The sequence below is a fragment of the Rattus norvegicus genome, chromosome 11 (assembly GCF_036323735.1).
Source record: "Rattus norvegicus strain BN/NHsdMcwi chromosome 11, GRCr8, whole genome shotgun sequence".
Lineage (NCBI taxonomy): Eukaryota > Metazoa > Chordata > Mammalia > Rodentia > Muridae > Rattus > Rattus norvegicus.
In genome coordinates this window covers 30,591,357-30,601,691 of record NC_086029.1, presented here as the reverse complement: position 1 = coordinate 30,601,691, position 10,335 = coordinate 30,591,357, and the positions used below count along the sequence as shown (strand labels likewise).

At 42.9% G+C, this 10,335-nt stretch overlaps 1 long non-coding RNA gene across 7 annotated transcripts in view; it reads left to right on the top strand.

Moving 5' to 3' along the window:
* Positions 1 to 948: 948 nt before the first annotated feature.
* LOC120095596 (uncharacterized) overlaps positions 949 to 10,335 on the top strand; it is a 9,953-nt gene continuing 566 nt past the window's right edge. Inside the window, exons 1-4 of one of the 7 annotated variants that reach the window (XR_005491151.2) lie at positions 949 to 1,040; positions 2,287 to 2,432; positions 9,380 to 9,555; positions 9,903 to 10,335. The exon at positions 9,903 to 10,335 is cut by the window's right edge and continues 566 nt beyond it. This is a non-coding gene — a long non-coding RNA (uncharacterized LOC120095596). The remainder of the gene's footprint in view (positions 1,041 to 2,286; positions 2,433 to 9,379; positions 9,556 to 9,902) is intronic. The other 6 variants (XR_005491155.2, XR_005491153.2, XR_005491154.2 and 3 more) reach the window with 6 other exon arrangements.

The following is a 10,335-nucleotide window of genomic DNA, read 5'->3' as shown; positions in this document are numbered from 1 at the left end:
AAGTCAAATAACAAATAGATGCTGTTCATAACATTCTAAATACCTTTCCATTCTGCTACACCCCAAAAGCCAGAGGAGAGCAAAGTACACAGTTCGTTACAAAAAAACAAAGAAACAAACAGAAAACTGAAACAAGCCTACAAGGAACTACGCAGACGTACAGGCACCCTGGGCATCTTTAGAGGGAAAATACTTGTTTTCCAGGGCAGTGTCTGACTGTTCTGACACAGGATGCCTTCTCCCTCCTCCCTCCTTCCCAGTTGCACATCCCTCTCAGTAAAAGCAGGATGGGAGTCGTGATGGCCGTTTGCCCAGGCAACTCAGTGTTTATCATACTTGGGTTCTCTCTTACAAAAGGAGATCTACATGTTTCCGATCCTTCTAATTGAGGCAGCTGGAGTAAAGGTGACCTTCTGAGGGACATGACAGGCTAAAAGATTTCTCCGTGGGATCTGATGAAGAAGAATCAGAATATGAAAACATGGACTCTATTCCAGAAGGAGAGGTGGGGCTAGAGAGAAGGCTTTACAGTTAAGAATGGTTGTTGCTCTTCCATGGACCCGAACTTGGTTCCCAGCTCTCATGTTGAGCCACTCAACGACCTATATGTAACCCCTGCTCTGGAGGATCCAGTGCGGTCTTCTGGCCTCTGCAAGCACCTATCACACGCATGCGCACGCAGTTTGGAACTCCACAAAGGTAGCAAAAGTCTATCTGAAAAGCATAGAGATGGATGAGTGATAGATAAACCTGTAAGAAATACGCCAAAGCCAGTGGCAGCCCCTGGCAGGGTGTGGTGGTTTGAATGAGAAGTCTTCCATCATCTTGGACATTTGAATACTTGGTCTCTAGTTGGTGGCTGTTTAGGGAAGATTAGGGTTTGTGGCCTCGCTGGAGGAAGTGTGTCACTGGCCACAGACTTCCCGTTCTGTGGTTTAAGATGTGAGTTCACCTTAAGCTGCCAGTTCGCCAGCTCTTGTCCCGCTGCCTGCCCGCTTCCACCTCTGCTCCGCGATCCTGGACTCTGAGCTTCTGGAACTGTAAGCCCCAAATGAACTCTTTTTTTTTTTCTATAAGCTGCTTTGGTCATGGTGTTTTATCACATCAATAGAAAAGTAATTAATACACGGGATAAAGTAGGGGGAGAGGGGGCGAGGGCGACACAAGTTATTTCTTAAGGGAATCCAGGCGAGGGGTAGTCTCACCCTGAGAGCTGAAGAGGGCCATATTAAGACACAGCAGCCTACCTTTAAAGGCTGAGCTATGCTGGAGGCCTGAGAACAAAGAATGACCATTGGTCAAGAAGATTTCATTTAGCCTGCCACTGCCCCGGGGTGAAGGAAGGCCCGGGGAGCCAATTGTGGAGAGCTTGAGAGCCAGTATGGACAAGTCAAAAGGTGCAGTTAACAGGAGGCTCAGCTCTGGCAGGGGAGTTCTTATAAGAAGACAGCTCTGTGATCAGTAGCCAAGAGCAGATCTCATCAGTTGATAGTCACCGTGGAGTTATGGTTCCGAGCCTTGGGTCAGCAGGTAGGTCAGTCAGTCTGTGAAGCACCTGTGTCCCTTTATTGCTGCAGGAGAACACTTTGCTATGCACGACTCTTCTCTGTCCATCAGAGTCATTAATATTCAGGCAGCCAAAGAAGTCCAAAGGCAGGTGCCACACCTGAACAGACCTCAGCCTGTGAGTGCTCCCCACACACCCAAGGCATCTGACAGACACTGTCCTCCTATGGACTCTGGGGAGAGTAAGAGAACTGTCCCAACACCCACCACATAAGGCTTGCATGTGTGTGAAGTTGAGAGAACAACTTCCCAGAGTTGGCTCTCTTCAGCCATGGGTTCTAGGAATCCTTCACTTTAACCTGCTTTATTTTTGTACCTTTTATTATTGGAGAATCTTTTCCCTGTTCTTTTTCCCCCCTGATCTCCAGCTCACTTTTCTTTCCCTCCAATACAATTTCCAATCCCTCCTCTTTTTCCTTTCTTTAATGTAAACTCACCCTTCTGTTTCTACCTTTATCCTGTTTCCTTCCCTTAAATTATTCACTTACTATTCCCACAGTTACTCTAGATTCTTTTTAATAACTTTAGCACATTTTGCAATAGTTTTCACACTTTCCACGTCATGGTCATCAGCGTTGTATTTATAATTAGTTTGAATGTATTTTAAGCATATTGCACATCTTATATGGTTCAATGTTGTTTATATCCATTCGAGAAATTCGGACATGAATAGTAGGTGTTGAAGTCACTAAAATGAATAATTTATGTCTACAATGCCAGTACCTTTGCATCCTGCTTCTTCCTGTGGGTGTGGTGCAGTATAAACAAACATATAAAACAGTCAACAGTGGTGTGGTCCTGTAAGAACTCGTGTCCAGATATGAACAATGTGTGGTGTTAGACTGGAGGAAGCCATTCTTTCTGAGGTGAGTTTCACGGGTTGGAGGCAGGTCCCAGAACACAGAGAAAACGTGTTCCCTGAAATGCTCCTGGGTCACAGCCACCTCAAAGCAGACCTGTGCTGTCTTGCCCAGTAGGTTCTCATTTTCCATCCCAGTGCTTAGGAGCTATGAAACCGTCAAAACCACTAGCTGCCAAGAGGTAGGGCCAGAGGAAAAGGCAGCACAGCTCTGAATATAGGTCTAAGAGTTAGCACTACAGTGTATGCATTTGACAGGGCTTCCCTAACAGAGTAATATAACCTGAGTGGGCTAAACGACACAAATGTATTTCCTCCCAGTTGTAGGGGCTGCCAGTCCAAGATCCGGGAGTCAAAAGAGATTCTCTCTCCCTCCCTCCCTCCCTCCCTCTCTCCTTCCCTCCCTCCCTCCCTCCCTTCCTCTCAATCCCTCCTTCTCTCTCTTTCTCTCCCTCTCTCTCCTTCCCTCTCCCTCTCTCTCCCTCCCCCTCCACCTCCCTCTCTCGTGTGTGTGTGTGTGTGTGAGTGTGAGTGTACATGTCTGTCTAGTGTCTGTTTGTCTCTTTCCCTTCCTCCCTCCTTCCCCTCCTCCCCTCACCCCTTCCTCTCTTTCCTTGGCTTATATGCATTAAACATTTGACTACATGCTACATGCTACAAGAGTCATGGCTGACACCCCTAAATACATGTACCAGAGTTTCTATCTTGAATGTCCCCCAAAGTTCTATTTCTTAAATGTTGGATCCCCAGATAGTTCTTCTTGGAATGGTAGAAGTATAAGCTCTTAAAAATGAGGCCTAATGAGCTTGTGCCTTTGAAAAGGGTTTCTGGTCCCTAGCCCCTTTGGTTTTGCTTGCCAATGGTGAGGTAGGCAGTTTCGCTGTGCTTTCACTGCTGCTATGATATGCCCCCTTGACACTGGCCTAAAATATGGGGACCATCAGACCACGCACTGAAACCTCCAAGACTGTGAGCCAAAATAAGTCTTTTCCCTTAAGGTCATTGTCCTTGTTATAGTAACATAAAATTAATATACAAGTCTATAAAAGAAAAAATAACACATTTATTTCATCACAATTTTTTATGGCAAAGAACCATCAGAGAAGAAAACCCAAAGCATGGTTTGGTCCATGATGAAGCATGGACACCTTCGTGGAAATATAATTGTACCCTAAGGAAATAGTAATCAACTCTGAGGGAAACTTAGCAAGCTTCATGGGTTCAAATTCTTCTTGCTACTTTTTACATCAGTCTTTTTTCCAGACATAGGACAGGATCCCTTCAGAACATAGAGATCTTTGGAGAGAAGGGGTGAGGTATTGTGACTTGTTTTCATGGGACAAGTTCCTATCTCAGAGGAGAAGAATTCTGGTTCCAATGACTTGCCTTGAAGGGAGAAAGTGAACATCCAGAAAGGATGGGAAAGGATCCTAGAGACATTGCTTCACAGACCCTTTGGATCTCATTCAGTTCAAACATTCCACATACCAATACAATTCAAACTCTCTGCATACCAATACCTTCCTTTGGGGTGACAGATTCTTAGCCCCAGAAATGGCTAACCATAAGATTTTATTTTACCTTAATCACTCCATGTTGCCATTTGAGTTTCCTGAAAGACATATTTTGAGCACTTCCTCCTCAGTTGGTGACAGTATTTTGAGAAGTTATATAAACCTCAGGGATTAGAACCTAGGTGGAGGAATGTCAGTGGGGATATGTCTTTGATGGTTATATAGTTTTCTCGATCCCTTCTGCTCTCTAGTTCCTGTCTGCAGTAAAGTGAACAGGGTTTCTCACCCATACACTGCCTTGAGGTTCTGCACAAGTGTATATTTAGAAGTAAGACCTAGTGGGAGGAATGAACCTTCTGAAACTGTAAATAAAACTCCCCACCTCTTATCATATAACTTTACTATCACATCTGTAAATTGAGAATCACTCTCCTATCTAGAAGATACGATATGAGCCAATTCATGCAAATGTTATCAGTTTTACTATAATTAGCCTTTCTCAGGAACTATATATAGTATTACATTATATATAGTAGGTATAGTATATACATATATTTGTATTGTATATCTTAGGCCTTTAAGCTTTGGTTTATGTGCCCTATCTTTTTTTTTTGTTTTGTTTTGTTTGTTTTTTTTTTTATTAACTTGAGTATTTCTTATATACATTTCGAGTGTTATTCCCTTTCCCGGTTTCTGGGCAAACATCCCCCTCCCCCCTCCCCTTCCTTATGGGTGTTCCCCTCCCAACCCTCCCCCCATTGCCGCCCTCCCCCCATAGACTAGTTCACTGGGGGTTCAGTCTTAGCAGGACCCAGGGCTTCCCCTTCCACTGGTGCTCTTACTAGGATATTCATTGCTACCTATGGGGTCAGAGTCCAGGGTCAGTCCATGTATAGTCTTTAGGTAGTGGCTTAGTCCCTGGAAGCTCTGGTTGCTTGGCATTGTTGTACTTTTGGGGTCTCGAGCCCCTGTGCCCTATCTTTTTATTCAATCCCATGGACTATAAATCATTAGCTCCAGCATCATAGTATCCCACTGCCCCTTGAGATACTGAGTACAAATCCCATGGGAAAACTCATAAGGACGTACAATTTGCAACTGACAGAGCAATTAAAAATCTGACTTCCCCTTCTTAGATTGTGCATTCTATCCTTGAACACCCGATCTTCTAGTACAGTTCCTTTGACAATATCTCTGCGATGCTTCTCTGCTCTTTCCAAATATCAATAGTACTGTGTTTCTTCCTGTTCCCAAATAAAAAAAAATATATCAAGTAAGCACACAAGTGAAAGGCTGCCTATCTTTAGTAATGGCAAATTTCAAAACGGATCTGCAACACTTCATGAACCAAGACAGCAAATTTCCTTTGGTGTGTTTCCTTAAGTGTTAGAAAGCCTCATCTGCACACACTCAGTTGCCAGCACAGCTATTGGTAACGTGTACAAAGATTAGGCACAGCTCAATGCAACAGTGACAGGTCCATTTGAATGCTGAAGCTCAAAATCTTTTTCTTGACATGTCTTTTCTCTTTACTATCTGGTGTAATTTTCATAACCATATTGTAACATGTCAACAGTGGGAACTTTCTGTGTACAAATGAACTCTAATTTATGCTCAAGGGATGAAATGGCATTTGAAATGTGCTAATAGAATTAGTATTCTAAGAACTGACTAGATAGTATTAAAAGTTAATTTTCAGAATGTAGATTTCATATCTAGTACATACACAGAGAGAGAGGGGGAGGGAGAGAGAGAGAGAGGGAGAGAGAGAGAGACAGAGAGAGGGAGAGAGAGAGAGAGGGAGAGGGAGAGGGAGAGAGAAAGGTTCTAGCATTTAAATTTTTTTCTGGTTCTTTTTTGTTTTTTCATCTTTACTAACTTGAATATTTCTTATTTACATTTCAATTGTTATTCCCCTTCCCGGTTTCCGGGCCAACATCCCCCTAACCCCTCCCCCTCCCCTTCTATATGGACGTTCCCCTCCCCATCCTCCCCCATTACCGCCCTCCCCACAACAATCACGTTCACTGGGGTTTCAGTCATGGCAGGACCAAGGACTTCCCCTTCCACTGGTGCTCTTACTAGGCTATTCATTGCTACCTATGAGGTTGGAGCCCAGGCTCACTCCATGTATAGTCTTTGGGTAGTGGCTTAGTCCCTGGAAGCTCTGGTTGCTTGGCATTGTTGTTCATATGGGGTCTCGAGCCCCTTCAAGCTCTTCCAGTTCTTTCTCTGATTCCTTCAATGAGGGTCCCGTTCTCAGTTCAGTGCTTTAATGATGGCATTCACCTCTGTATTTGCTGTATTCTAGCTGTGTCTCTCAGGAGCGATCTACATCCGGCTCCTGTCGGTCTGCACTTCTTTGCTTCATCCATCTTGTCTAATTGGGTGGATGTATAAGTATGGGCCACATGTGGGGCAGGCTCTGAATGGGTGTTCCTTCTGTCTCTGTTTTAATCTTTGCCTCTCTCTTCCCTGCCAAGGGTATTCTTGTTCCCCTTTTAAAGAAGGAGTGAAGCATTCGCATTTTGGTCATCCCTCTTAAATTTCATGTGTTCTGTGCATCTAGGGTAATTCAAGCATTTGGGCTAATAGCCACTGATCAATGAGTGCATACCATGTGTGTTTTTCTGTGGTTGGGTTACCTGACTCAGGATGATATTTTCCAGTTCCATCCATTTGCCTATGAATTTCATAAAGTCATTGTTTTTGATAGCTGAGTAATATTCCATTGTGTAGATGTACCACATTTTCTGTATCCATTCCTCTGTTGAAGGGCATCTGGAAAGCTTCTGGCTATTATAAATAAGGCTGCTATGAACATAGTGGAGCACGTGTCTTTGTTATATATTGGGGCATCTTTTGGGTGTATGCCCAGGAGAGGTATAGCTGGGTCCTCAGGTAGAATTTTTAAATTGGAAAAATGACTGGGGCCTAAGTTATGTAACATAAGAAACTAGGTGCCTCTATTTTTGCAGAAGTAGCATAAGCAAACACCCGCCTGGGGCCATTGTCCAGAGGGGATGTGTGATCTGTCCCTCGGAATGCACCTGTCTCTTTAGGGAGATCCCTTCAGAAAGATTCTGCTCAAGGTTTCAAATGAAAGGTCTCCAAGTATTTAGGATATATGACGGTGGTCCACCTGCTTCCTGTGACACCTGTTTGCTTAATGATACAGCCTGGGATGCATCTTCTCTGTCACTTCCTGCTAGTAATGATGACAGGTAACCATGCAGCAGTCTCGGTGACTAGAGCATCCCAATGCTGTCCACACCTAATGACATTTGCAGAGCAGTCACTGCCGATTCTCACTCTGCTCTTTAGCACACTTGTACGGAGATGTGTACCTAAGTGTCCTTCTGCCACACTGGCGTGTGTCTTTATTGATGTGCTCATGGATATGTAGGCAAATATTCGTGCTAACTTCCAGACCCACCCCCCAATGTTGAATAGACTTGAATTTTTTAGGGCAGTTTAAAGCTCACATTCAAACTGGGTAGAAAGTACATTGTTCACATATGTCCCTAACTTTCCTATTTCCCATTATCTATATTCTATTGTGTATGTGTGTGTGTGTATAAATATATATATATATATATATATATTCTACTATCTATATTTTGCCTAGAACATAGAATATAGAGCTATCTATATTCTACTATAAAGAGGTATACTTGTTAAAACTGGTGAGTCTCATTGTTCACTTAAACTCCTGGTCATAAAAACTCCTGTGATCACCACAAATCAAAGACATTGTGGGCATTCAACTGAATTTTCATAACTGGGTAATGCCCCATTCTATAAAACAGAATGCCGTGGTAAATAGAGAAGTGGGGATTGTCTTCATCTGCAGAAAGGTATTAAAGAAAGAAGAAGCAGGGACGGAGAAGAGTAAATATGAAAATCACCTTCTTAATAGCAGATCTCTTCGTCATGCTGACTCCCAGTGACTAAAACGTATTGTTATTAGGGAAAATTGCATCATTTTAAAATTCAGTTTGATTATGTTAAGCACTCGTGCTGATCTCTGGTTTGATCTGATCTGCTTGGGCTTAGGAAACTCATCAAAACAATATTTCTTTTAAACTTATATATGACCCACTGTCTATGGCTTACAAGAGGGTCCATTCGATGGGTGTGCACTCTGAGTGTTTTATGACCTAAATCCAAGAGTAATGCCAAACCAAAAGTTTTCTCTGCTTTGCTACAAATTCTGTGTGCTTTTCCGAATCTACTCTTTTCCCCATCTCCTGGCAACCCCTGATCTTTCTATTACTTCCTTTATAATTTTACAGAATTAATATGCAGACAGCACCCTACTTTTGATGGTTTAACTCACAATTTTTGAATTTACAGTATTCTGAAAATATGTGCATTCAATAAAGACAGAATTCTGACCTTTTCCTGGGCTACTAAGTATCAGGACACGTTCTCTTGCTGTGGTAGGGAGCTCATGGGCAGGCACACATCGTTAAATAAAACAACTGATACTCTTCAGTGTGCTATGATTATAAATGAAGTTACTTGTTGGTGAGGTACAGTAAAGACACTTTCGTTATTTATCTTCAACTCACAAGGGTCTTATTGGGCCATAACTCATCACAAAGCAAGGAGCACTTACAGTTAGAGTCATACAGGATGGAACATCTTCCAATTTGTTCATTTTGCTTAATAATACACATCTGCTTTCTCTGTGTCTTTCCATAGCTGGATAACTCTTTTTCTCCAAATAATAATTCCATTGTTTTGACATATCACAGTTTGCCTTTCAACTCATTGTTCTCTGAGTCTTGTTTATTATGAATAAAGCTGCTACTAACATCTGTGTGGAGTTATGATGTGGACAAAAGTTTTTGACCCAAGTAGAAATGCAAAAGCATGACCATTGTACTATACAGAAGGAACTGTTCCTTCAAAGATTTCTGTGCCATTCTTCACACACACCCCAGCCCTGCAGCAATGATCAATAGCTCTTGTTGCTCCAATTCTGTTATTAGTGTTCTGGGGTTTGGCCATCCTAGTAGATAACCAGTGGCATCTCACATTTAACTTCGCATTTTCCTAATCTCAAGAAAAATCAACATTTCCAAAGATTGTGGTGTCTGTCCTACACATTTGCTTTTTTAATAGAGTAATGTGTTGTCTCATTTATTCTTACAATCATTTGTCTGAGATAATAGGCCTTTATAAGGTCTATCTTTTGCAAAGATTTCCTGATAGTCTAGTTTCTCATTCTTTTCTTTGTGTTTGGCTTCGTCTTTGATTTTTTAGATAGCATTTCTCTTTGTAGCTCTGGATGTCCTGGAATTCACTCTGTAGACCAGGCTGGCCTCTAACTTGGAGATCCACTTGCCTCTCTGTCTCCCAGAATTAAAGGCATGTACCACTGTAGCCCGGCAGTTTCTCATTCTTGTTGACCAGATTCATGCTTTTTCCCCAGTGTCTGAGTGATCTTCTCACAATGTACTATGTGTGCACCACCTGTGCCTGTTGCCTACAGATGCCAAGAACGGACATCTTGAAACTAGAGCTACAGATGGTTGTGAGCTGCCACTTAGCTACTGGGAACTGAATCCAGGTCTTCTGCAAGAGGCCCAGACTGGATCCATTTCTAATGTAAGAACTTGCGGCCACTTGTGTATCAGAATTATTCATTTATTTACATTTTCATTTATTAAATGTGTCTTTATTGGGGAGCTGGTAATACCAAGGACCGTGCACGAAATGTAGACTACAGCATGAGAGGTGTGCATTGGCCTCCAAGCCACATGGCCAGAAGTGTCATGTCACCTGCCTTCTCTGGAGTCACTGAACTGCACTAGGTCTGACTGGGGCAAAGCAATGAGTGTTTCCTCAATGTTGAGTTCACTTTCCTGTTGCTAGGATAAAATACTCCAAACAAAAGCAACTTGGGAAGGAGAGGATTTTGGTTTTGTTTTTGTTTTTGTTTGTTTTATTTTCAGCTTATACATCTAGGTCAGAGTCAACCACTGAGGGAGATCAAAGAAGGAACTCAAGTAGGAACAAAAGCAGAAAACATGGAGGAACACTGCTTACTGGCTTGTACCCTGGCTGATGCTCACTACCTTTCCTATACAACCCAGGACAACATGCCCGTGGATGGTGCCACCTCCAGTGGGCTGGACGCTCCCACATCAATCATCAAGACAACCCCTCACATACAAGGCCACAGGCCATTCTGATTTGAATAACGTGTCAACTGAGATTCCCTCTTCTCTTTAACCTTTTCCTGAGCTATTAAGCATCAGGACTTGTCTTGGCCCTGATAAGGGAGAGACAACCTCCTTCCCTCCCTCACTCCTTGCTGCATATGGCAGGCAAGAGGGCTGATCCCTGGGGCTGGGGTCACGAGATTGGAAGAACTGGACCTGTTCC